At 46.4% G+C, this 10,047-nt stretch overlaps 1 protein-coding gene across 5 annotated transcripts in view; it reads right to left on the bottom strand.

The window, feature by feature from the left end:
- The window catches only part of SLC16A14 (solute carrier family 16 member 14), a 35,076-nt gene extending 27,077 nt beyond the window's left edge, over nucleotides 1–7,999 (bottom strand). The window contains exons 1-2 of one of the 5 annotated variants that reach the window (XM_027119037.1): nucleotides 7,867–7,999; nucleotides 4,906–5,265 (exon numbers count right to left, since the gene is read on the bottom strand). The gene's annotated coding sequence lies outside the window, so the exon portion shown is untranslated. Of the gene's footprint in view, nucleotides 1–1,854; nucleotides 3,131–4,905; nucleotides 5,266–5,960; nucleotides 6,106–7,866 lie in introns of those variants that run through there. The other 4 variants (XM_027119044.1, XM_027119052.1, XM_027119028.1 and 1 more) reach the window with 4 other exon arrangements.
- Nucleotides 8,000–10,047: the final 2,048 nt, after the last annotated feature.

Raw genomic sequence — 10,047 nt, 5'->3', positions numbered from 1 at the left:
TTTTTTGCGGTACGCGGGCCTCTCACTGTTGTGGCCTCTCCCGTTGCTGAGCACAGGCTCCGGACGCGCAGGCTCAGCGGCCATGGCTCACGGGCCCAGCCACTCCGCGGCATGTGGGATCTTCCCGGACCGGGGCACGAACCCATGTCCCCTGCACCGACAGGTGGACTCTCAACCACTGCGCCACCAGGGAAGCCCAATTCGTTGCTTTTTAATTTGGCTACTGTTGATTATGTTACAATGTGGTGAGCTCACTGTAAATAAGCGGTAAAGGGGAAAGCGCCCAATTAAAATTAAAAATACAATCTTCCCCAAAGGTGACAGAGTATGTTGGTAGCAGGTTCTTCATTAGACGTGGGCGTGGGGCGGGCACATCTGTAATTTGGCTCTGTCGATATCTGCCCTCTAGACCGGCTGCGCACTGGACATCTTGAGCCTTTAGAGGGCGCACTTGAGGCCAACAGGCTGAAGAGGCTGGAGCAGCCAAGGCTGGGGAGCTGAGCTGTGCAGAGACCACAGAGCAAGAGAAACGGGGAACCCTATCTAGGTTCACGCTGTATCAGGGGGAACTAAAAATATAAATGCCTTCTATGGGTCAGGAACTGTGCTTAACGGCTTCTCCACAACGATTCTGTCCAGTTGTATTAATGCCCCATTTTACAGATGAGGAAATTGAGGCTATTTGTAGAATGGGGGCAATGCAGCTTAGAGAGGTTAAACTACCCGGTGGTGGAGGCCAAATTTGAACTCGGGCCTGAGGGATTCCAAAGCCTATTTTATCTCTCTCTCTCTCTCTCTCTCTCTCTCTCTCACACACACACACACACACACACACACACACACACACACACACACACACACACACACACACACACGCCAGGCAAGGCGAAAAGGAATTTTTCTAATGCCCAATAATAACCCTTACTCATCCTTGCTAATGAGAGCCTGGATCAACTTTTCCGCAGAAGGAAAACGGCTTAATTAATTGGTAAGCAGAATTGAGCTCCTAAAACACCGTCAGTGGCCTTGGCGGCGTCTAGCCCCGAAATGGCCGCCCCGGGTCCCTAGCCCCATTTCAGTCTCTCCTTTCCTCCCCAAGGGGCCTTGATCAGAACCGCTCTGGGGTACAAGCGTCCGCACGCCCTGGGCTGGCCCACGGCGATCCGGCCTCCGCGCCAACCCTCATCTCTCGAGCGCCGCCTCCGCCGCCCCGGAGCCCCCTCCCGGGCGCTGTGTGCTCCCCCTTCCCCGGCACCCCGAGACCCCTGGCCCCCATCCCGGGCATCCCGCGCGCCCGGAACTCGCCAGCTCCGCGGGGAAGCGAGGCCTATCGCAGTCCCGGCGGCCTGCGCGGGGAGGCATCCCGCACCCCCAGAAGTCCCGCAGCCGCCCCGCCCCCGCCCGGGTCTCCCCCTCTCCGCCCCAGCACTGCTAGTTCGAGTAGCTAACGCGGGCCGGGAGAGGAGGCAGGAGTAAGGCTGGACGCGGGAACCAGCGCGCCTCTGGGGTCGGGCAGGGATTCCGAGGGGCGCCGTGCGCCCTGGACGACGCGCGCGGGGCCCTGGCCGCAGTGGGAGCGCGGCGCGTGCCCACGTTCCGCCCCGGCGCGCCCGCCCGCCCGCCCCGAGGTGGCCTCGCCAGCGGTTCCGTAGCACCCCGGCGGGCGGCCTGGGCGGGACCACCGCGCCTCTGCTCAGCCCTGCCCTCGACCCTCTGGACGCCTTCCCCTACCAGGCCCCGGGCCCGCACCGCCGCTTCCCGGGCGGCTAGGGCGCAGCGGCCACCGCAGCCCAAGATACCCCCGGCGCAGCTCCATCCCCGGGCCCGCGATGCAGCGCGGCCCGGGATACTCACTGTCCGCAGCCCTCGGGGCGGCGGCCTCACTGGGCTCCCCGCCCCGATCCCCGAACTTGCTGTTTCCCTCGGAGCCCCCTGAGCGGCTGGGCGGAGAGATTTGTGGCAACGTCGCCTATCATTCTGGAGGTGCCGGTGCCCGCGGCTCTGCGCTCCGCCCGGTTCGGCGCGCTGTGCGGGCTCCCGGCGCCTCTGCCGCTCGCTGCCGGGCCAGCTCCGTTTTGTGGAGCTTGGAGCTCGAGGCCTCAGTCCGTGTGGTTTTAAAAAGGGTGCGTTTGGAGGTGCCCGAACCTAACCTGAGCTTCCTTCCAATCCGTGCAATTTCAAATCTCCATGCTCGTTCATTCCTATACCGGCTAATTCTGGTTTGGCAGGAAAAAAAAAAAAAAATTGCAGTCACCTCACGTGCACACTCTCGTGGCCGGCTGTAGTTTCCAGCTTTGGCTGAGGTTCGCTAATGCTCTCGGCACGTTTATAGCTGGAGGAAAGGACCCGAAACCTAAGATGCAGGTGGGAATGGAAGTATCTTCCATTTCTCTGAGATAGGGGAGAAGTGATGAAAAAAGCCCTCACCCAAGGCTGGACCGCAAAATATGACAGTTTGTGAGGGAAGAGTCGGGCGGGCCCTGCAAGTGTTCTCAGCTAAAGGGGACCGAAAATCCCTTATTCTTTGTCCCATCTTGGGTGGTACCTCTCCCTGCGCTTTCCCCGGTATCTAACTGTTGCCTGGCTCTTGCATTCGTGGGTACCAGGTACAGATTTCATTTCCACGTATACCTACTCTGTTCCCAACACAATGCTTTGCCCAGGGAAAGTTTTGAATATTTGTTAAATGACTGTGTGAATAACTGAAGCCAGTGCTATTTTTACCTCACTTGAAGGATTCTGTAGTAGTTCTCTATTGCTATCGTAATGTAGTACCACAAACTTAGTGACTGAAAACGACACAGGTTTATTATCTCATAGTTCTGGGGGCCAAAAGTCCGAAATGGATTTTACTGGGTTAAAATCAAGGAGTTGGCAGGGTTGTGTTCCTTCTGGCAGCTCTAGGGGACTCTCATGCTTCTAGAGGGTGCCCACATCCCCCGGCTCCCGGCCACGTCCTCTGTCTTCAAAGCCAGCAATTCTGTGCACCATTCTGTGCCTTTCTGCATACTCACATCTGTCTCCTGCTTCCACTGTTGTTGTTTTTTTTTTAATAAATTTATTTATTTGGCTGCGTTGGGTCTTTGTTGCTGTGCACGGGCCTTCTCTAGTTGCGGCGAGCGGGGGCTACTCTTCGTTGCGGTGCTTGGGCTTCTCATTGCGGTGGTTTCTCTTGTTGCGGAACACGGGCTCTAGGTGCGCACGCTTCAGTAGTTGTGGCACGTGGGCTCAATACTTGTGGCTCGCAGACTCTAGAGCACAGGCTCAGTAGTGTGGTGCACCGGCACAGTTGCTCTGTGGCATGTGGGATCTTCCCGGACTAGGGCCCGAACTTGTGTCCCCTGCTTTGGCGGATTCTTAACCACTGCACCACCAGGGAAGTCCCGCCTGCTTCCACTTTTAAGGGCTCTTGGGATTACATTTGGCCTAGCAGTGGTAATTGGATTGTTGGATAATCCAAATAATCTGCCTGTTTTAAGGTCAGCTGATCAACAATCTTAATGCCATCTGCAACCTTAATTCCCCTTTGCCATGTAAGGTAACATATTCACAGGGTCCAGAGATTAGGATGTGGGCATCTTTGAAGGACCATTATTCTAGCTATCATAAATTTCCTTCTTTCTTCCTTTTCCCCTTCCTTTCTTGTTTCTGTTTTATTTTTTTGCAAAAAAATAATATTCACATTATCAAATTTTGACTAAAAATAATTGAGAACATTATGAGAAAGTGAGGACATTTCGATGAAGCACCAGGCTTATGTGGTCCAAACGTTTTACTTTTGCTGATTGGAACATGAGCAAATGGATGGTTAGTATTCCCTTGGCCTGACCTTCTCAGATACCACCCATTTCAACCAGGCTTTTGACAGTAAGTCAAGATGGGGTTCCTGGCAAATACCTTAAGTGCAGATGATAAGAGGTCTGTAAGATTTTAAAGTCTTTTTTCCCCCTCTGAAATCTTTTAGATTTATTGAGGTTTGATTGATGAAGTATGGACTGTATATATTTAAATGTACAACTGATGAGTTTCAGATAAGTCTGTGGAACCATCACCTCCATCAAATAACTCCAGAATTTTCCTGCGCCCTTTGTTTTATTTTTGGTTTTTTTTTTGCTGTACGCGGGCCTCTCACTGTTGTGGCCTCTCCCGTTGCGGAGCACAGGCTCCGGACGCGCAGGCTCAGTGGCCATGGCTCACGAGCACAGCCGCACCGCGGCATGTGGGATCTTCCTGGACCGGGGCACGAACCCGCGTCCCCTGCATCGGCAGGCAGACCCTCAACCACTGCGCCACCAGGGAAGCCCTTTCCTGCGCCCTTTGAAAGCCAGTCCTCACCCCACTGCACACCACCCCAGGCCACCTCTCATCTGCTCTCTGTGAAGCTTCTCCTCTGGACCATGGGTACTTCACAACTAGAATGCCCACAAAAAGGCTTTTCTTTTTTTCCCTTCCAGCTTTACTGAGGTATAATCGACAAATAAAATTGTATATATCTAAAGTGTGCTATGTGATGATACACAGGTCCATTGTGAAATGACTATCACATCACAATCAAGTTAATGAACACATCACTTCATGTAGTTACCTTTTCTTTATCTTTTCTTTTTTTTTTTTTTGGTGGTGAGAACACTTAAGATCTACTGTCTCAGCAGATTTCAAGTATACCTCACAGTATTGTTAACTGTAGTCGCCATGCTGTACACTAGGTCTCCAGAACTTACTCATCTCATAACTGAGAGTTTGTACCCTTTGACCAACATCTGCCCATTTCTCCCACCCCCTAGACCCTGACAACCACCATTCTACTCTGTTTCAATGAGTTCAGCTTTTTTTTTTTTTTTAGATTCTACATATGAGTGAGATCATACAGTATTTGTCTTTCTCTGCCTGGCTTCCTTCACTTACCATAATGTCCTCCACGTTCATCTGCGTCGTCACAAGTGGCAGAATTTCTTTCTTCTTTTATAGCTGAATAATGTTCCATTGTGTATATATCACATTTTCTTCATCCATTCATCCATCAGTGGACACTTAGGCTGTTTTCCTATTTTGGCTTTTGTAAATAATGCTGCAATGAACACGGGAGTGCAGATGTCTCTTCAAGACACTGATTTCATTTCCCATAGAAGGCTTTTCTAAGAGATCATTTTGTCTTCACAAGTTTCATTGCTCTTAACTGCCTGGCAGTCTCTTGTTGACACAGGTAGGTTGAGAGCAGACCTGGAGCAAAGGAGCCTCCTATCTGTGAGTCACCGGTTGGTGTGCCTGGGTGAAATGAATAGAAAGCCATTGTACATTAAAATGTAAAAGACAAGCACTGAACATTTTTCAGGTATCTGAGGTACAAGACCCTGACATCATCTCTTGATTTCTAGGCAAATTACATATTGTTCCACAATAGTAATCTCACTTTTAACTTAATTATATCCGGTAATAACCTTGTCCCTTAAGAAGATAAAATGATTCAAGTGATGCTTCTAAAATCCTTTCCTCTTAGTTTTTTTTATCATGCATTCAACTGATTTCATAACGCCACGTTGGAGTTGGGGTGTAACTAAGGATGTGGACAATCTTTGCCTTAAATGTGTTGCCTTAATGGTGTGGATTAAGCAGACAGTGGGAGAAAATCAGCTTTTGAGGAAGTTCTAGCACAGAATATTGAAGGTGTTAGAGTCATACCCTAAAGTGCCACCTTGACTGTCCCATTTTTATAGCCAATTCAGATACGAACATGACCTAGAACCACATGGTTACCCCAGACCATCATTCCACCCATCTCTCAGTGTAGAAGGCAGCCGACCCACACCCCTGCAAGCTTAATGCAGTAGACTGTGATGGTTAATTTCATGTGTCAACTTGACCAATATGTGCTGGTGAGGATGCGGGGAAACTGGAACCCTCATATACTTTGCTTTGGAAAACAGTTTGGCAATTCCTCAAAAGTTTAAACATAGAATTACCATATGGCACAGCGTTTCCATTCCAAGGTAAATGCCCAAGAGTCATGAAAACATACGTCCACTCAAAATCTTGTACATGAATGTTCACAGCAGCATTCTTCATAATAGTCAAAAAATGGAAACAACCCAAATGTCTGGCAACTAATGAATGGATAAATAAAATGAGATATATCCGGCTTCCCTGGTGGCGCAGTGGTTGAGAGTCCGCCTGCCGATGCAGGGGACATGGGCTCGTGCCCCGGTCCGGGAAGATCCCACATGCCGTGGAGTGGCTGGGCCCGTGAGCCATGGCCGCTGAGCCTGCGCGTCCGGAGCCTGTGCTCCGCAACGGGAGAGGCCACAACAGTAAGAAGCCCGCGTACCACCAAAAAAAAAAAAAAAAAAAAAGAGAGATATATCCATATAATAGAATTTTATTCAGCAATAAAAATAAATGCAGTACTGATACATGCTACAACACGGATGAGTCTTGAAAACATTATGCCAAGTAAACGAGGTCAGTCACAAAATACCACATACTGTATGATTCAGTTATACAAAATGTCCAGAATAGGTACAAACAGACAGAAAGTGGGTTACTGGTACCTAGGTTGGGGATTTAGGGGAGGAAATAGACAGTGACTGCTAATGGGTACAGGGCTTGTTTGGGGTGATGGAATGTTCTAGAAGTGATTTTGGTGATGGTTGTTCAAATCTATGAAAAATCATTGAATTGCAAAAAATAAAAAATGAAAAGTCCCCCTACCCCACCTTTACCAAAATTACTGGAGTGGACTATATATGAACCAGTACTGAGAATGGGTTATAATCTAAGCATAACGAATCCACTTCTATGTACCTGAAGTCCAAGATACAATGAATTAATTAACTCTGTTCTTTAAGTACCTTCTACTTAATTAAACTTAAAAGCTTTTGCACAGCAAAGGAAACCATGGACAAAATGAAAAGACAACCTACTGAATGGGAGAAAATATTTGCAAATGATATGACTGATAAGGGATTAATATCAGTATATTAACAGCTAATATCAGTATATTAATATATAAACAGCTCATACAACTCAATATCAAAAAACGAACAACTCAAAAAATGAGCAGAAGACATGAATAGATATATTTCCAAAGAAGACATATGGGTGGCCAACAGACACATGAAAAGATGCTCAACATCATTAATCATCAGAGAAATGCAAATCAAAACCCAATGAGATGCCACTTCACACCTGTCAGAATGGCTATCATCAAAAAGACCACAAATAACAGATGTTGGCAAGGATGTGGAGAAAGGGGAATCCTTGTACACTGTTGGGGAGAATGCAAATTGGGGAAGCCACTGTGAAAAACAGCATGAAGGCTCCTCAAAAAACTAAAAATAGAATTACCATATGATCCAGCAATTCCACTCCCAGTTATATATCCGAAGAAAATGAAAACCCCAATTCTAAAAGATACATGCACCCCAATGTTCATAGCAGCGTTATTTAAAAAAGCCAAGATATGGAAACAACCTAAGTGTCTATCAACATGAATGGATAAAGAAGATGTGGTATATATATATACAATGGAATACTACTCAGGCATAAAAATGAATGAGATTTTGCCATTTGCGACAAAATGGTTGAATCTGGAGAGTCTTATGCTTAGTAAAATAAGTCAGACAGAGAAAGACAAATACTGTATGTTATCACTTATATGTGAAATCTAAAAAGTAAAACGAATGCACGTAGCAAAAGAGAAACAGACTCATAGATATAGAGAACAAACTAGTGATTACTAGTGGGGGGTGGAGGGGCAAAACAGGGGCAGGGGATTAAGAGGTATAAACTACTATGTATAAAATAAGCTACAAAGATATATTGTACAGCACAGGGAATATAGCCAATATTTTATAATAAATAAATAAATACCTTCCTCATCTTAAGCAATATTGTCCATAAAATCGTGGTTGTGATGTTCCAGTTATACATTTTTGTCTAATGCATATCAATAGAAAAGCGTATTAGTTTTACGTTCATCAGCCTAGGTTCTGCTTCGGGTTCCTGCAGCCTCACCCTTGGTCTCCATGCCCGCACATACCTGTCTGATGGACAAGCTGCAACAGAGCCCTTGTGATTCCTGCAGGTCTAGTTCATGAGATTACGTGAGGAGCCCATTTGCTTTTCTAAAGGGGTGTTTATAACAAGCAGGATGTAAGAGAAATCTCAGGCACCTCAGGATTTTCTTCCTGGTCTAGGACTTCCCCAGACTTCATTCCAAAGCACCTACAAAACTTCTCCTGCCTGCAGGGGTGGTTACAAGCTTACGTTTACCTTGGCTTCAAATTCAAAGAGCCCATCAAGGGTGAAGCGATACACAGCAAGATTAGCATGTTCCTGTCCTTACATTAGTTCCTGTCCTTACATTAGTCTTCCACGTTTGTTACATTTTTCTTTCTGATAAAAATAACCAATATCCTCCTGTAGTAGCAAATGCTTTCATAAAAGTACAAGGTCTAAAACTCCAGTTCTGCCTCTAACTTGGAAATTAAACATTTTCTTACACGTGTCCTAAAAGAAGTAATGCTTGGTTCATGGGGGTTGTATTGTAGTTTTGTTGGCTAATATTATAAATTATTTTTAAACTTTTTTATGAAATCAGTGATACTAGCAAATGATTATGGCTTTTTCTTGAACCTATAGGTTTTTCTTCTTTTATTTAATACCCATTTTCCTGAAAAGTGTCATGTAGATCAAATCTAATTTTAAATGCTGTCAGAGTATTCACTAATGGAAAGGCAGTGAATCCTTCTGAGGCTAGAAGAATCCTCGTCTACTGAAATGTTTATATATCAGTATATAAACAGGAGTTGAATTTTATTTCCCATGAAACAGAGCACACTTATACTATTTTAAAAATATTTTGAGTGTTCAAAAATAGATCATTGGCATTAAACAAGCATATGCTTAACATTCAGAAGTCAACTCCACATCATAATCTTTGAGAAGGTCATCAATAAATAGGACTGAGTCTGGATGAGAAACACCAAACATTTTTTCTTGTCAGTCACGACCTCACTGTACCTTTACTTGCAGGAGCAAATGGTTGTGATGGAAGCAGTTGAAGACATGAGATGTGAATGCCTAAATTTAAGAGGAAAGGAGTTTGGGAGAAGTACTTGAACCACGTCTCATTTGTGAGACAAACGTGTTATCTAGTAAAATTAGTACAAGCTATTGAAGAACAATGTATGGATAGTTTAAGGGAGAATCAGTAAAGCAGGTTCTTCTATTTTACATGGGAGGAAGGTGGTTCTCTTTTCTATGATCATTTTTGGTGGATTTCTTATACGTCTACCCTGTACCTTTAAGCTCGACAGATACACCTAGGAAACCTATTAGCCAGAGATGAATCAGAATGGGCTGCAGCTATTGTAGCAATGTTCTTGGACCTCTTTGCTCTGTCTTGCCCTTGACTTGGGCTTTCCTCCTGACTCTTGCTCGTGTTGACCTGGCCTTGTGTCTCAAGTCTCCAGTTTTCTCTTCACCTTGAGAACAAATTGAACTTCTGGGGCTCTTTCGGAGACACTGGTGGATCTTCCAGCCCCAGACCAGTCCCCCAGCCGGACCTACCCTGGCTCCTCTGCCAGAGAAGATCAGATGATTTCACTGTATTGTGAAGACCAGACCGAAGGCCAGCGTTAGGAAACTCTTAGGACTGTGTAACCAGTGGTTATGAAAACCCAGGAGCTGTCCTCTTCCTGGTTGCAAAGCAGCAGAGCATGCGTGGCAGAAGCTAAGAGCATCCAGAGCTTGGCCATCCAGGTGGTGAGGTCAGACCCGAGCTGGAAGCCCCGCTTCTCCCCTCTGTTCTGTGGAGCCTGTGCGTTCACCCTCGAGTGGGTGTGCTGGCAGAACTACATCAAAGGGATATTGAAAGCATTAAATAAGACGATACGTGTAAAGCACCGTGTTGGCACAGTGCTTGGCATATAATTAGGAGACTTGTTTCTAACGTTGTGTTAATGGTGTCATTGAAACCCATGCCACCTCTGAGAGAAAACTCAGCAGAGGCCTTTGGAGAGGCAGCATAAATCAGTGGTTCAGAGCATA

This window comes from Aethalodelphis obliquidens, unplaced genomic scaffold, assembly GCF_003676395.1.
Source record: "Aethalodelphis obliquidens isolate GAN/ISIS:26980383/991018 unplaced genomic scaffold, ASM367639v1 scaffold2, whole genome shotgun sequence".
NCBI classification, from domain to species: Eukaryota; Metazoa; Chordata; class Mammalia; order Artiodactyla; family Delphinidae; genus Aethalodelphis; species Aethalodelphis obliquidens.
This window is presented reverse-complemented; position numbering and strand designations above follow the sequence as displayed.